The 18454-nt window shown below is 39.7% G+C and overlaps 1 long non-coding RNA gene across 1 annotated transcript in view; it reads right to left on the reverse strand.

Moving 5' to 3' along the window:
- The window catches only part of LOC113911678, an 82435-nt gene that overhangs the window by 50465 nt on the left and 13516 nt on the right, over positions 1-18454 (reverse strand). Inside the window, exon 2 of the long non-coding RNA XR_003516569.1 lies at positions 9540-9628. This is a non-coding gene — a long non-coding RNA (uncharacterized LOC113911678). The remainder of the gene's footprint in view (positions 1-9539; positions 9629-18454) is intronic.

Consider the following 18454-nt stretch of genomic DNA (forward strand, 5'->3'; position numbering starts at 1 on the left):
AGGGATCCCGATGTGGGGCTCGCCCAGGACCCTGGGGTCATGACCTGAGCCGAAGGCAGACACTTAACGACTGAGCCACCCAGGCACCCCCAAAACAATAGTTTTTTAAAATGTTGTTTAAATCAAATTGGCTAATTTTAAAATAAAGGCCTCAGTTACTCTAATTAAGGGATCATATTCAGAATTCATATGAGAAAACAGATGTTTACAGAATGAAAAAATACATTAAGACTGATTTGCTATAAAGTTCATTTAAGAATCAAACTCTCTTTGTAAATGTGTTGTTCCACTTAAAAAACTCATTTTACACACAGCTACTCAGGCAGTTATTGTATAAATTGAGGTGGCCTCGGTGGCGTAGGTCATTATATACACTGATTCCATTTTCGTTTGGGGCTGGCTTTCATCTGGTTAAAATGTCAACCTTAATTTTACTTGTGAATGTGGCTATCTATAGGTGGCAGCCTGTTTATTTAGCTGCTTGATTCTTTGTAGGGAGGAATGCCGGGAGCAGAGGGTGTTTGTTATGCTTTTCTCATTGAAAATGGAGGAAGTCATGTTTTTATCCTGGTTCTACTTCCTGTTTATAGGCTAAAGATGGAATTGTCATTATGCTGTGGAAACACCTTATATATTCTTTTCCTCCCACTTTCATGAACAGGATATAACATGGAGGAATTCTTGCTTAGTCCTGGGATATTTGAATGTTTATGTATGAAATATGACAAAATTAAATTTCAGGATAAATTGGTATAGCTTTGTGAAAGGCAATTTAGTGGTAACTTTAATTAAAAAACAGTTTTTTAAAGATTTTATTTATTTATTTGAGAGAGAGGGAATGAGAGAGAGAGAGAGAGAACACATGAGGGGCGGAGGGGCAGAGAGGGAGAAGCAGACTCCCCGCTGAGCAGGGAGCCTGGGGTGCTAGATTCCAGAACTCCAGGATCATGACCAGAACTGAAAGCAGACACTTGACTGACTGAGCCACCCAGGCACCCCACCCCCCAAATTTTTTTGAGTAGGCTCCATACCCAATATGGGGCTCAAACTCATGACTCTGAGGTCAAGAGTTGCACGCGCTACCGACTGTGCCGGCCAGACATCCCTTAGTGGTACTTTTAAAAATATATATATACAAATCCTTTACGATAACAAATTATAGATATTTATCCTATAGAAACACTTTTATATGTATTCAAAGATCTATAAACAAGGATGATCTAAATGAAAGAAGAAAAGATCCAAATGTTTTTCCATAAAAGTATGATTAAACAAGTTATGGAACATCCATATTGTGAAATACTGTGCAGTCTTTAAGTGGTATGAGGTGGTCTACCAGTTAAAGATGATGTATTGATACACTAAATTTCATTTAAATGAGAGCAAAGGAATAAAACAGCACATAAACCCATAATGACAAAGACAACAGAGAATCAGAAGTGGCAGCAAGACATTTTAACAAATTTCTAAAGAAGATGGAGGAGAGGGAACCAGTGTCTCAGTGTCTCAGCCCACGAGCCATCTTGAGGCCTTCCCCCCGTCCCCTTGCTGCCTGTCAAGCCTGCACACCAGGCTGAGAGCTTATCTGCAACCTCGTGAGATGTTGAGCAAGAATTGCCCAGTTATGCCACGCTCCAAGTACTAACCCACAGAAACTGTGAGATAATAAAGGTATATTGTCTTAAGCCATTAAGTTTTTGGGTAATTTGTCACACAGCAATAGATAACTAATACGAAGCCTTAAATTGAAAACTTAAGAAACAGCATTATAGGCATGCTGAGTGATTTTAGAGGTAACTATTTTAAAACCCCCCACTGTTTGATTTCAAATGGCATGCAGGTATTCACTGACTAAATTTAAAATTCTTTTTAGAAGATGTAGAATTACATATGTTGAAAATTTTAAACTGTAGTTTAGCATATTTATATACACAGATGTGTGCACATGTAAGCATACACATATCTACACATATAGATATATCGTGTACATATAAATGCATATATATGTATAACACTGATGAATGTGTCTTTGAAAATAGATTGAAAAGTATCTGGAATATCGAATTAGAACAGTACTGGAGGGGAGGCTAAGAGATTTCCACTCTTTATGTATTTCACCTTAAGTTATTTTATTTATTTATTTGACAGAGAGACACAGCGAGAGAGGGAACACAAGCAGGGGGAGCTGGAGAGAAGCAGGCTTCCCACTGAGCAGGGAGCCCAATGTGGGGCTTGATCCCAGGACCCTGGGATCATGACCTGAGCCGAAGGCAGATGCTTAATGACTGAGCCACCCAGGCGCCCCATGTTAAGTTATTTTAAAATGAATATATTTTACTTTAGCTATTTTGTTAATTGAAAATTTATGTAGACAAAGTATAACCACTGGCATAATCCAAGGGAGTTAAAAGCACTAATAAAGAAGAACTCTTTGCTTAAAACAAAAGAGTTAATTACGAATCAAAGGAAATATGTATGCAAAAAATTCTGAGGATAGATGTTTAAAATTCTTCTGGAGCGACCTATGAATGTTATGTTGTACGAGGTACTTGTACAGTGGTTTGGAGCACAGTGTGTGGATGCAGACTGCCTGCATTTGAATCACTTGTCACTTAAAACTTACAGGATCTTGACTTCTGTTTCTCTGTGCCTGTCCTGTCATCTACAAAATGGGGATATCATAGGGTCCATGGAAAGATCAAATAAGTCAATATACATAAAGCACTTAACAGAGCCCCTGGCCAGAGTAAGCACAATATAAGTATTACTATAAGTATGCTGTGAGTGGATTCAGTAATAACACCATAAGGAAAGGAATTGTACTTTTTTTCTTTTTTAAGATTTTATTTATTTATTTGACAGGGAGAGAGAGAGAGAGCACAAGAAGGGGGGAGCGACAGGCAGAGGGAGAAGCAGGCTCCTCCCTGAGCAGGGAGCCCGATGCAGGACTCAACCCCAGGACCTTGGGATCATGACCTGAGCCAGAGGCAGACGTTTAACCATCTGAGCCACCCAGGTGCCCTGGAAAGGAACTGTACTTGAAGCCAGAGGAACCATGGCTTTAACATAGTGATGACTACAAAATTTATACAGAACAAAGAGGTACAAGGGTAGCAATTCGATTCATGAGTGTACAGCAAACACAGTTTTTAAGTAAATTCAAGGTGATTTGGGAGAACTCCAATAGACTTTAGGGTCTTCAAATTTTGTAACATAGCAAACACATTTCTATTTAGATGGTTCATTTAAGGTGACCGGGAGTAAGGGCAGGGAGTAATAGCAAGGCCTCCAGCCATTTCCTGCCATAACTTGTTTTGTCACATTGGGCAAAGCATTTTAACCTTTTTTTTTTTAAAGATTTTTTATTTATTTACTCATGAGAGACAGAGGGAGAGAGAGAGGGGGAGATAGAGAGAGAGAGAGAGAGAGAAGCAGAGGGAGAAGCAGGCTCCCAAGAGCAGGGAGCCCGATGCGGGACTTGATTCCAGGACCCTTGGATCATGACCTGAGCCGAAGGCAGATGCTTAACCATCTGAGCCACCCAGGCGCCCGCATTTTAACCTCTTGACACCTTAGTGTCTTCTGGAAAATGAGAAGTTGGACTACATAGTTTAAAAAGTCTGGTCCAACTTTTATTTTATTTTATTATTTTTTTAAAGATTTTATTTATTTATTTATTTGAGAGAGAGAATGAGATAGAGAGAGAGCATGAGAGGAGGGAGGGTCAGAGGGAGAAGCAGACTCCCCGCTGAGCAGGGAGCCGGATGTGGGACTCGATCCCGGGACTCCAGGATCATGACCTGAGCCGAAGGCAGTCGCTTAACGAACTGAGCCACCCAGGCGCCCTGGTCCAACTTTTAGATTCTATAATTCTGATATTTTGTGACATTCATTTTTGGGGGGGAGGGGCTGAGGAAGAGGGAGAGAGAGAATCTTAAGTAGGCTCCATGCCCAGTGTAGAGCCCAACATGGGGCTTGATCTCACGACTCTGAGATTATGACCTGAGCCAAAATCAAGAGTCAGATGCTTAACTGACTCAGCCACCCAGGCACCCCTGACATTCTGTGACCTTCAAAACTCAGATGAGAAAAACACTAATTACTGGGTCATGGTTATCAATTGACTTTTGAATACAATTTAGATAATATATTCTGAATTTTTAAAATTCTACAAATTTTACAACTTCATTAACTGAAACAATATAGTGAATCATACAAAAAGCTTATAATTAGGGGCGCCTGGGTGGATCAGTCGGGTGAGGGTCTGCCTTCGGCTAGGTCGTTATCCTAGGGTCCTGGGATCGAGCCCTATGTCAGGCTCCCTGCTCAGTGGGAGTCTGCTTCTCCCCCTCCCCCTGACTTGTTCTCTCTCTCTGTCAACTAAATAAAAATCTCTGAAAAAAAAAGCTTATAATTAAAAATCATTTATATTTAGATTGATAATATCTTATAGTATGTGATAATTTTAAAGCAAATATGACAATTGTTTTTATTACATTTTATTCCAATACTAACATTCTTTTCCAATTCTCTAAATGACATGTGTGGGCAATATAATGAATCTAGTCAGCAACTGAAAATATGTTTTGAATAAAATAAAAAATGTAGAAAACTAAAAGTGACTTAACTTAGAACATTCTTACCAAAAAGAGCAAACATCTTCCATAGCATTTTAACATAACCATGAATACATAGCTAATACTTTCAGGTAATTAAGAGCATGAACTTTACTTTCAAATAGACCTGAAGTTATTTTGTATAGTTTATCTAAGCTCTTTGAACCTCAGTTTCCCGATCTATAAAATGGAAAATAAAAAAAATATTATGTACTTCATAGTAGGTGTGTGAGGATTAAATGAGATAATAAAAGTAAAGCACACATTATAGGGCCTGGCATATGGTAGTTGCTCAAAACAGCTGATTTCTTTCTTTTGATTGTCCTCAAATACCATATTTACCCAACCTTTTGCTTACTTTCAAATAATATGCCAGTGTTTTATTTATTATATGCTATAATTAGAAGCATCATGGACTTTTGGTTAAGAGTTCAGATTCTAGGGGCGCCTGGGTGGCTCGGTCGTTAAGCATCTGCCTTTGGCTCAGGTCATGATCCCAGGGTCCTGGGATCGAGCCCCGCATGGGGCTCCCTGCTCAGTGGGAAGCCTGCTTCTCCCTCTCCCACTCCCCCTGCTTGTGTTTCCTCTCTCACTGTGTCTCTCCCTGTCAAATAAATAAATAAAATCTTAAAAAAAAAAGAGTTCAGATTCTAAAATGTAAATGTCTGTGCTCAAATGTCAACTCTGCCAATTACATGCTGTATAACTTTGAGCATCTGTAAAATTAAAATAAAAGATAACTAATTCATAGAGTTGTTTGGAGGCCTAGATGCAATAGTCTATAAAGGATCAAAAAATGTCAGCTACTATTATTATTCATAAAGCAACAGAAATTAATCATCTAACATTGTATTTAGTGGTAGACCGACACTGTGGAAGAGGCAACGTTTTCTTCTTACTTCGTCATTGCCTCTGCCTTATTTTGGTCTGCAAGAAATCAGAAGGTGAGGAATACCTTCATTAGGCCATGGGATCCTTTCTTCCTTTTTGTTTTTCTTTCTTTTCTTTCTTAAATTTATTTATTTAGGGGCGCCCGGGTGGCTCAGTCAGTTAAGTGTCTGCCTTCGGCTCGGGTCATGATCCCAGAGTCCTGGGATCAAGCCCCACATAGGGCTCCCTGCTCAGCGGGAGCCTGCTTCTCCCTCTCCCTCTGCTGCTCTCCTTGCTTGTGCTGGCTGTCGAATAAATAAATAAAATAAAAAAAATAAAACTAAATATTTATTCATTTTAGAGAGAGAGAGAGAGAGAGAGATAGAGACAGAGAATACGTGAGAGACACAGGGAAGAGAGGGGAAGCAGTTTCCCCTCTGAGCAGGGAGCTCTGTGTGGGGCTGGATCCCAGGACCCTGAGACCATGATCTGAGCCGAAAACAAGAGTTGGATGCTTAACCGACTGAGCCACCCAGATGCCCCAGGGTCCCTCTTTTTTTTTTTTTTTTATGATTTTTACTTATTTATTCATGAGAGACAGAGAGAGAGAGAGAGAGAGGCAGAAGGAGAAGCAGGCTCCCAAGGAGCAGCGAGCCCGATGCGGGACTCGATCCCAGGACTCTGGGATCATGACCTGAGCCGAAGGCAGATGCTTAACCATCTGAGCCACCCAGGCGCCAGACCCCAGGATCCCTTCTTTGAAGGGACTTTAACAAGCATCTTTGAAGAAACATCTATGAAGCTAACTTTATTGCAATGATTTTTTGTTTAAGCAATGAACCAGGAATATTTGTTTTGCTGCTTTAAAAAAAAAATCAAATACACTAACCTGTAGCAAATAGAAACACAAAGAGCTGGCCAAAGGACATCATAAGCAACTTCTCAAAAGGAAAATCTTTCTTTTTTAAGCTGCTCATTTTTATTTTATTTATTTTTCACTTTTTTTAAAGTAAGCTCTATGCTCAATGTGGGGCTTGAACTCATGACCCCGAGATCAAGAGTCATGTGCTCTACTCCGAGCCAGCAAGGCGCCCCCTCAACAAGAAAATCTAGACAACACTAATAACCAACTGTCTTCCTCACTCTAATTTCAAAACCTTATCACATTGGCAGCATGTTTTTCCCCCAACAAATGATGACCTGTATTATATCCAATGCAGAAAAATCCATTCATTATTGTTTCCCTACAACTTGTATTGTTACCAGACTCCTCCCCGCTCTTCAAAGTGCAGCTAAAATATTACCTCCTCTGTAAGGCTGGCACTCAGCTTTCTCCTGTTTCCCAGACAGAACCCATCCCCTCCTGTTTTTGCTTACATAGTACCTTGGAGTTAGCAGTAGCCAACATTTATCATCAACAATCGTAATTTTTTATTACTTTGTTTTTCTCCTGTTAGAATGGAGCTTACAAAGGACATCTTATTCTACAGTGTACTCTTTGAATTTGGTTTTGGTCCAACTGATTTCTATTTTGTACCTGGCCTACTCTCCTTTGTGGAGTCTGCTTTTCTCACCTGAGACATCTCTCCCTTTTTTGAAAGAGACTGAGCCTACAACTTTGCTTCTTTGACTAATGCCAATTACATGGCCTGTTTTCTGAAGGCATCTTCTTGCTTCTTAGCACACATTTATTTTGGACAGTGACATCAGAAAAGCCTTTAGGCTTTTTAAGTTTAGAGACCGTGGAAAAGACAGTTTGTTGGTCCCTATATCTATTCTCTTTCGTATGGCAACAGAAACTCCAATTTTCACTGAGCACATGGTGGCCCAAAGAAAGGACGACACTTCTCAGCAACCCCACAACTGAATGTGGTCCTACAACTAATTTATTGCCATTAACTGGTGTCCATGACCTTCACCCAAAGACCACAGGAATAAGCCAGTAGTTGAACAAGTTGGGTTTATTGTTCATTGCAAGGAGGGAGAATGCACACCATAGGGAACCATGGGTGTCTCAGTAAGAGGGTGTTAGACTCTAGTACAGAATTTGGCCTGTATTAGGCCATTTTAGGATGGGTTGAAGAAGCAGGGCTTTACTGTGGATTGCATGTTGTCAGGAAGCAGGGGGCAATTCTATAATTAGTTATCTTAAAATGTTATCAGGAGAAATGAAACACAACCAAAGCTGTAATTGGTAACAAAACAGCAGTCGTTCATATTAGGCAGAATAGGGAGATGTCTGGTCACTGTGGTTTGGACAATGTTCATTATTTTTGTCTGTGTTCAGGCATAATTATGGAGTAGTTTGTTTTTATGGCCTTGTCTGATGTTGGTGTTCCTTTGAAATTGCATGTGCTTAAACAGAATACCAAGGCCTAGCTATGAGTGCTAGAGCAGCTCCTGGATGTCAGGGGCTGCTTCTCTCTTTCTTCTAGGTAAGCAAAGTATGGCACTGAAACCTTCTTTAAAAAAACAGCTGGTGTGTATCCTTTGCCCTTGATTCCTCTTTTCCTTCTTCAGACAGACTGGAATGTGGCTGGTGATGGCTGGAGTCCAGTTGGGACATGAACTGATCTTGGGAATGGAGCTACAACAGCCCTGGACCACCTTACCTCTAGACTTTTATGGGAGAAAGAAGCAAAAGACTATCTTGTTTAAGCTACTGTTATTGGGATCTTTTACTCACAGCTGAAGTTATTCCTAACAGATTCAGGGATCTAATGATCAGTTCTCTTTTCAGTGTTTAAGGTTGTTTTCAACCTTAAGTTGTATAAATTGACATGTCAGAGCTGTGATTTAAGTGCCAGAACTAATTACCTTTGTACAAATGGAAGAACATTATAAATCTGTACTGTCGTAAGTTAAAATCCTAGGACAGAAGTCTCCCAAGCTGGCATACGGAGGCACTCGTTTACCTCTAGTTTACCTTTACCACAAAGGCGTATTCTTCCTGAGTTTCAACTAACTGTGTGAGTCCGTATTACCTACTGACTCCTTGATGTGTGGGCCAAGCACTTTGATTTCTGTGCCTTTGGCCCCATATGGCTATCAAAATTAAAGTCGAAATTTGCTAGGGATCAGCAAGTGTTTTTAGCACATGGATTCTGTGCTAACTAACCTCTCTGAGTTTTAGTTTTCCCATATCTTCAATGCTTTTAAACTCTTTCTTTATATTTTTTCTAGCATTTTTAGTGATTTTTATAAGGAAGATTAATTAGGTCAAATAACCTAGTCTACCATTAGTAGTCAAAATATTTATAATGTTAAGACTCATTACTACTTTTTGCTTTTTACATAAATTTTCTGCATGAACATGCATTACTTCTGGAATAAGAAAAAATACAAGTTATTATAAAAGCTGTAATGCTAAAAACAATAATTTGTTTGATATCTTTAAACTCTATTATCCATAATTTAGAAAAGACTTTAATGTGAGCAATATCTTTCTTATGAACTGATTACTTTTTGATCTAAAATTTGGTAATACAGTATTTATTTAAAAAAATGAGACTATCTTACATTGTCTTTACTTGAATATCATGAACACATTATTATACCGACTAGTAAAGCATTCCTGAGTATTAGCATGTATTCACTGTAGACAGCCTAAGTCCATGTTATTGACTAATACTCCTTGGGCCCCTGTGATTAAAAAATATATTACTTCCTTATCATTTGTACTATTTGTCATGCTATTTGTAAAGTGTGTACTTATCATTAGAACTGTTTGTTTTTTCATAACTGTGTCTTATTTCCTCTATTAACTATTAAACTCCTAGAAGAAATTATGTCTTATACATCCTTACATTCTGTATAGTATCTCACTCAATATTTTTGGTAGGTTAATTGCATTTCTAAAGTTTTGAGAAAGTCTGTGACATAATTATTTCTAATGTAAAATGAGGTTCAACAGTAGTTATGAAATTATACTAATATGCACAGGGACACATTGCTACAATGTAGTTTTCCTTCTTATATCTACCTTGTGTTTTGAGTGCTAGATACTTTATAGATTACAGAAGAGATTTCCATGGATTTAAGATTACTTAGTACCTGAGTATCCAGGTTGAAGATTTACCCAGGTCTCTCCCGCTTCCTATCTTTTAGACATATTTCTCATTAATGTCTCCAGCCAATGTGAACTAGAGAAAAAGAGAGGAAAGAAAGTCAAGTCAGCTGACGGGGCTACCCACTTACAGCTCTGGGGTAAAATATGGTAGAAAGAAGTTTGAAATTATTATTTAAATTATTATTTGAGACGAGAATAAAGAAATACAGCCCTTCCTTATCCGCAGGGCCTAAGACCCCTAATGAATGCCTGTGGGTAGTAGTGACCCCATATATACTGTTTTTCCTACACATACATACCTATGATAAAGTTTAATCTGTAAACTAGGCACAGAATGAGAGTGGCAATAACAATAATAAAATAGAACAATTGTAACAATATACTGTAATAAAATTTATGTGAATGTGGTTTCTTTCTCTCAAAATATCTTCTTGTCCTGTATTTGCCCTTTTTCTCGTGATGATGAAATGATAAAATGCCTCCATGATGAGATGAAGTGAGGTGAATGATGTAGGCATTGTGAAGTGGTGTTAGGCTGCTACTGGCCTTCTGACAATAGGATCATCTGCTTCTGGACTGCAGTTTACCATGGGGGACTGAAACCACAGATGGGGGGATGGGCACAACTGTACTGCAGACTGACTAGCTGTACCTGAGACATGTTCATTTAAACACGTACATTCTAATGGTAGTCGATATTTTCAGAGAGAACTTTGATTAGAGGAAGCCCAAGTGAGACAACAAAGTCATTCCTTTTTTAAAGATTTTATTTATTTATTTGACAGAGAGAGAGAGCACAAGTAGGCAGAATGGCAGGCAGAGGGAGAGGGAGAAGCAGGCTCTCTGCTGAGCAGAGAGCCCGATGTGGGGCTCGATCCCAGGACTCTGGGATCATGACCTGAGCCGAAGGCAGACCGCTCAACTGACTGAGCCACCCAGGTGCCCCAACAAAGTCATTCTTATGTTCAGTGACCACATGCCCCAGATTTTTCAGAACAGTTCCCGTTTTAGACATTGAGTCTCATCGTTACCATTGGTACATTCCAACATGTCTGACACATATCCTGATTTGTGACATAAATATGTCACCGTATTTATAGGGAAATTTAAGATACTTTTGAAAAGTCTCCTGGTAAATTTCATCCAGGTATCCCTGATATCCATTTTGTGGACTCTTTGCAAATGTTCCAGAATACTTCCTAAGTATTATGACTTTATATAATGTAGAGAGTAAAACCTGATTTCTCCATTTCGGGTAAGTGGCACCATGCTTCATCCAGTAGGAACCTGGGAATCGTGACTCTTTCCTCTCCTTGAGTAAGCCTCTTAATCTTGTACTGCAGACCCTCCCTCCCCATGTGATGCCTCACCATTCACCCTCCACAGTAAGCCAAAATGGTCTTCTCTAGAAGAGCAAACGCATTCATGTTATCTCTGCTGTAAAATATTGTCCAGTAACTCCCCATTGTTGTAGCAAAAGAAATAAACTCAAATGTCTGCAGGGGTAGATAGGAAACCCAACTATGTGATTAGTCGGGTCAAATATGACATGAAGAGGTGGGCCTGAGGAGACAGGAAACTGGAGGATGTATGTCTGCTTAAAGGTATTTAAATTAACAACAACAACAAACAAAAAAACACCCCACAAAAAGCCTACACCAAACAAAGCATATCTGTGGACAAGATTCCACCTGTGAGGTGGCAGTTTTAATACTTCTACCTTGTTAGTGTGGTAAAACAAACCTCTTTGTTATCTTGTCTACAAGCATCCATTCTGCTTTTCAATTATTCTAACTATGTGGCTGCTTAACTATAGGAAATTGTCTGAGTTAGTATTTTAGAACTGCAGTTTTAAAATTTTCAAGTGCACAGAGTAGAACTGCCTGTCAGAAATGTTTTAATGAACAGGTAAATACGAGCTACGACTGGCATACACGTTTATGTGAACAAATGAAGCCAAAGATGAGCATCTTTAGATCCACCCTCTCTCATGCTCACCAGAAAACTACATGGTAATGATCAAAAGTCTGAACCCTAAACCCGAAACTCCTGTTTGTAAAATGAGCATGATTAATAGTATTTACTTCGTAGTTTACTGTAAAGATTCAGTGAGATAAAATATCCAAAAGCATTCAGTATAGTGTCTGGTGCATATAAGCACTCAACACATACTGATAATTGTAGTAGTATATATTTTGAGATATTTACCCATAATTTTTTCTTCTATCCATTTTCCTTTTCCCTTCTCCACCACTCAAAATTCAAAGAGATAGCTACGTGTTCACTCTCTCAGGGAAGAGATCAGAACATGGTTGAAAACAGCTGGGCCAGCAAGTTTTTTGACTTTTATTTCTAAAAGTCCTGGAAATGATGAGAAGACTGAAGGACAAAATATGGCCATAAAGGTGGGTAAGGATTTCTCCAAGACAGAAACAAAATATCCCCAGGCTGTGTGTGAAGGATGGGGGGTTCTGCAAATAGGTCTTTAGGAAAAGGGGGAACTTTTAGGCCTTGCTTCCTGAGCACAGAAACTAGGAAGGTACAATCCCAGTGAAAGAATAATTACATGGTGTGTTGGGGTCAACAGGGTCATAGACAATCCCACAATAATTTCCATACTCCAAGTGCCTTGTGAGACAGCAGAATTCCTGTGCTCCTGAGGTGCCGGGTAAGCAAAAGAAAATGTTTATATCTGAATGAGCCATGATGCATTAGGTATGTATTGCTGTACAGAAAATTACCTCTCCAAAACTGAGTGGGTTAACAACAAACATTTATCTCACATAGCAGTGGCTTAGCTGGGTGCTTCTGGCTAGAGGTCTCTCATGAGGTTGTAGTCAAAATATCAGCCATGCCTATAGTCCTCTGAAGACTTGATTAGGGCTAGAGAATCCACTTCTAAAATGGCTCCATTACAGGGCTGGCAAGTTGGTGCTGGCCATTGGTAGGCGGCCTGTTCCTCACCACGTACACCTCTCACAGGGCTGCTTGAGTATCCTTGGGGCATGGTGGCTAGCTTCACCCCGAATGAGACATCCAAGACAGCAAGTCAGAAGTGGCGATGTCTCTCTTTTGACCTAATCTCCAAAGTCACGGGCTATTATTTCCCCTGAATTCTTTTTTTTTTTTTTTAAAGATTTTTATTTATTTATTTGACAGAGACAGACATAGCGAGAGAGGGAGCACAAGCAGGGGGAGTGGGAGAGGGAGAAGCAGGCTTCCCACTGAGCAGGGAGCCCAATGTGGAGCTCGATCCCAGGACCCCAGGATCATGACCCGAGCCAAAGTCAGACGCTTAACGACTGAGCCATCCAGGCGCCCCTATTTCCCCTGAATTCTATCTGTCACACAGACCAATCCTCATACGATGGGGGAAGAGGTGACACAAGGGGATGGAAGTCAGGAGGTAAGAATCATTAGAAGCAGGCTACCACATGGACAACTGGGGTGGTAACTGTTTCAGCGGCAAGCTGCTTTGCCTGATCACCTCGACAAGGTGCCAATACCTGACAACTTGGCAAGTTGGAAGATACCAGAACCTAGCATAATTGGGGGAGGAGAGGCTTAAAGTACTGCTCTTAAGTTTTCCATCAACTGGTGGGATTAGAGGCACAAAACAGAATTTAAACTATCACAGAAGGTAAAGAAATGTATTTTTCTTATACAGTTTATGAATAATGATAGCAACTGCCATATTATTGTACATATGGAAATAACTCTACTTTTGTATCATTTTTCCCAAACCGTTCAAGGTGATTCAAGTTCCACTAATTCTCAACTTGGAAATAAACTGGGAATTTTTTTTTAAGATTTATTTATTTGAGAGAGAGAGAGAGCATGAGCAGGGGGAGGGGCAGAGGGAGAGGGACAAGCAGACTCCCCATTGAGTGCAGAACCTGATGTGAGGCTAGACCCCAGGACCCCAAGATCATGACCTGAGCCCAAGTCAGATGCTTAACTGACTGAGCCACCCAGGTGCCCCTCAACTGGGAAGTTTGTAAGAAAATACCCACCCACAGAGCTACTGATTTAATTGATGTGGAGCAGAGCTGGGGCAACAGTAGTTTTAAAAGCCCTTCAGATGATTCTAATATGTAACTAGGGTTGAGACCCAATGGCTTCTGCAAATCCCAGGCCTTATTGCTATTTCAGAAATCTATGATTCTATCAGGAGTTCACCTTATAGGAAGCTGGCTAATTCTTCCTGCCAACTGCTTACGGCAGTTTTCTTTAAAAACATCAGAATAACTTCTCAGCATTCTACTGGGGAGAAGAGCAAAGGCTAAAGTTTGCTAAAAACAAAACAGGACCAATGGAATCTCAGTTGGCTCTGTATTCTCAAAAACAGTCAGTGCAACTCTGCCTGTTACGCCTATCATCCTCAGCAAGTGGTTAAAACTGAAGCCTCACCCATCAACTATAATCTTTTTCTCACACACGCACACACCCCTCCACACTTTCTCTTCTTTTATTCTATCTTTCCTGACTTCTTCAAGAAATCTGACACTTTTAAAATATATTCATCTCTCTGGACTTGAAGGACATAACTGATCTCTAGTTCTCCTACTTTTGTGACAATTTCTTGTTTTTTTCAAGCTGCTCTTTCTCTGCCTGACTCTTAAATGATAGCGTTCTCTAAGATTCTGTTCTCGGCTTTCTTTTCATCTCTTATACATTGTTTTCCATAAGCAGAACAATTTATTTCCATAGTGTCATCTCTACCATCTATTTATTGACAATTCCCAGGTGTTTATTTTCCAGTTCAGGCTTTTTCTTTGTGTTTCAGACCTGCATTCAATTGAGGCACCTGAAACTCAACATGTTCAAAATGTAATCATTAGCCTTCCCCACATCACCTCCCAAACTGCTTCTTCTCCTCCCTTTCCTATCTTATTGAATGGCGCCATACTTTTCTACTCATTCAAACTAGAAAACACGAGTCATCCTAGAAAAGAGGCTGCAAACTCTCTGCTTCTTTGTTGAAGTCGTTTTTATCTGATTCAGATAGAACTTTAGAAAACTTTGTGCCAACATTTAAGATTTGAGACATTTCCCATAGAAACACAGATTTAGCTTCTTTTCAAAAATCAGAAGATGAGGCAACATCAGGTCCTATCTGCATGGAACAATCACTGAGTAACAGATGTCCCAGTTAGACTCAGATAAGCTCTTAGGTCATGCAGTAATTGTAACGGCCACAGTGGATGCTGAAGCTCCTTTTATTTATCTGTGTCATCTGTCTGGCTCTCCAGGCATCTGAGATTCTAACTCTTGTCCAAAATCCTTCCTCTCGCCGTACCTCCACTACAATCAATCAGCAAGTCCTATAGATTTCTAGCATTTCTCCAATCTGTCTCCCTCCCTCCCCTTCATCTTGATTGCTACATTCCTACTTGAGGATCTCAATCATTGCTCATTCGGACTATCGTTAACAGTTTAACCTCCCCAGCTCCACCCGTCTAATCCACCGCAGGGGGAGGGGCAGAGGGAGAGGGACAAGGTGCCAATACCTGACAACTTGGCAAGTTGGAAGATACCAGAACCTGGCCTAATTGGGGGAGGAGAGGCTTAAGGGGCTTAAAGGATTGCTCTTAAGTTTTCCATCAATTGGTGGGATTGATGCTGAGGTAAGCTGATGTTATTATCCTGCCAAAACGACTTTACTGGCTCTCCACTGCCTACAAGATAAATTTCAAATTCCTTTAGTCCATGGTACCAGACCATCCATGCCCTGACCCCCACCCACCACTCCAGACTGATCTCACTCTAATCCATCTAAACCTGCCAAACAATTCTGCTAACCAGGGAGACTGTTGCAAACCTCCAGGTCATGCTGCTTTTTATGCCCAGAATATCTTCGTCTCATCCACTGAGCCCACACAACCACATTCTTAACTCCACAGAGTCAGTTCAACTGTTGTTTTCTTTTTGAAGACTGTTCTGCCTCATTTCCAGTCCTGCAGTTAGATGTGACTATTACACTCCCAACTCTACCGCTTTCTGTCCTCCTTAAGACTATCTTGGCAATTGTGACATTTTATTGTTCCTCTTTGTTTACTTGCTTGTATCCCCATCTATTATAATGTCAGTTCCTTTAAGGCTGGGACTCTACCTAATTGGTCCTGTATTTCCATACTCATGCTTGGTGCAGTAACTGTAATGTGCAGCTGCTTAATAAATACTGGCTGAAAGAATAAACGAATGATTACTTCAAATGATTACTTCCAAGTAGGGTGTTCTCTTAAATAGGTTGATGATTTTCTTATAGTCCTCTTTATACCACTGATTTGCTTTTGTTCAGGAGTCAGGCAAGGGTTAAAAATTTCAGCTCAGTTCAATCAAACTAACTGAATTTCTGAAATAACAGGGGCTCAAATCATTGAGGTATGTTTGTATTAACAATGTTTCCCCAGTTTTATTTTTAAGACACCATATATTGCTTCTGACACCTAGGGGCAAATGATTGATAAGCAATTTATGACTCAGGTTAATTATACCATATGTAGGACACACTTGAATGTGCCTATGGGTATAGCTTATAAATAACACTAGGTTATAGCTGTCAATCCTCTTAATGAGGAAAAGAATACAATAGGACCTTTAAAGAACCAATTATGCATCAACCAACTTTTACAGCATAAAGGAGTGTAAATGGCACTTCTCTAGGTAATATACTTTGTATTTCTCTTTAGAAAAGCGTATTAATATAAAAGTAAAAATATTTAAAACTTCAAACTTTCAGATAAAATCACATAAAAACACTTCTTTTGGAGTTCTAAAGACATTCATTCAGGAAAAATTTATTGAGTACCTACTATGTGCTGGGTATCATTCTAAACTCCAGGAATGCTGCTGCCTTTACAAAACAGGACTAAGGGATGGGGAAGCCAGTACAATATACCAGGCTGCAAGATAAGAAGGGAGCCCAGGGCTGACTATGTAACATATCAAAACAAATGCCACTTTGCTGGGGAACTGAATAAATTTTTTTCACCGGCACCAACCCACATTTTGCAGCTGACCTAATGAAATTTACATTTTAGTGTGGTGGTGAGGGAGGCAGACAAAAAAATAAACAAGTAAATAAGTAAAATATAAGGTCCGCCCAGAGACCTATACGTTCTACAAGAGAAATAAGGCAGGGAAAAAACATGAGGCGTGCTGGAGGGTAGAGGTACAATTTTAAATAGAAGGGTCAGGGAAAGCCTCACTGAAAAGGTGGCATTTAAAGCAAAGACCTAAAGGTAAGAGAGGGAATGAGTCATGTGGATACCCGCAGAAGAGCATTCCAACAGAGGAAATAAGCAGCAAATGCAGACAGAGGTCCAGAGGTGGCTATATGCCTGGAGCTTTCACGGAACAGCAGGGAAGCCAGTGGCCAGTATGCCGACAGCCAGGGAACACAGAGAACAGTGAAGAGATTTGATCAGAGGTAATCTAGGGGAGGGGGAGGGTGGGGAGGGGCAGGGCCAGAACACACAGGGCAGTGCTTCTCTAATCTGACAGGCCCAATGCTCTCTTTTTAGAACAAATATTTTGTATTCTTCCTTTACTATGCTGAAATTGATCTCACAGATAATACAACCTACCTATACACCCAACTTCAAAAGAAACAATATAAATGAGAAATAAATGAAAGAACCTATAATATAAATGAGAAAGAGAAAACTAATTTAAAATAATTTATATTACAATATGTAAATGCTCAGACAATGAACACTACAAGTGACATAATGAAATGTGTCACCTTTATGTGGAATCACTATAAATGTGACAGCTACAAGTACAGACTGATTGAGGAATGTATTCTTGGAAACTCGAATGCCACAAATGGTGATGCTGACGCAGTCTCTGACATGATTTTCCAAAATGGCAAACCTCTGGTAAAATTCTGAATGGAGTATCATCTTCCCTCAATTTACATGATAGCTGCATTTCTGGAAAAGCAAGTGTACACTAAAACCATGCAAAAAATATTTTGTATTTATATACAAATGGAGTTAGGTTCCAGGCTCAGATTATTATAAACAGATTCTTCACCTTCAGAAATGTCCAAAGGACACCCAAAAATCATGCAGAAGACACACGAGGGGATTTTTTTGTGGTGATGGGAATGTTTATATCTTGATTATTGTGGTGGTTACCTGGATGTGTACATTTATCCAAACGCATCAAAGTGTACACTTAAAATGGTATATTTTATTTTACACCGCTAACCCTCAAAAAAATATATTTATAAATTGTATCTCAAAAATTGATTTTTAAAAATGTCATGCCGGATGAGAGAGAATTCTTTAAAGTGAGAGAATCTGTGGGATGGGCCAGCAGCCCAGGCCCCCATACACTAAATGCTACTCAATCATGCTATGTCCAGAAATGTTTGCCACAGATTTCCAAAGTACACCCTAGTGAGCAATACTAGTCCCACCGAGAATATTACCTGCTGTCTTTTAGTGGGATGGGAAGCCACTAGAAGTTCTGAGCAGAGGAGGGATGTAACCTGACATATCTGAAAAGGATTGTGTTAACCTTTGGGGCAGAGGTAGGCAAAGATCATAAAAGGCAGGTGAGAGAAGACAGTGGTTTGGCCAAAGGTAGTAGCAAAGTAGAAACACAAAAAAATGTTCATTAGATTAAAAGAAGTAAAGAGTAGTAATTTTCAATATTCTTAACAATACTATAACACTACTTCATTATGTGATGATTAAAAAACACCTAGCTATGTCATTTTATATCTAAATATAATGAAGCAGGGCACCTGGATGGCTCAGTCAGTTAGGCATTCGACTGTTGATCTCAGCTCAGGTCTTGATCTCAGGGTTGTGAGTCTAAGCCCTGTGTTGGGCTCCACACTGGGCATGGAGCCAAATAAATAAATAAATAAATAAATCGAAGCATT

Source organism: Zalophus californianus, chromosome 12 (assembly GCF_009762305.2).
Source record: "Zalophus californianus isolate mZalCal1 chromosome 12, mZalCal1.pri.v2, whole genome shotgun sequence".
Classification (NCBI taxonomy): Eukaryota; Metazoa; Chordata; class Mammalia; order Carnivora; family Otariidae; genus Zalophus; species Zalophus californianus.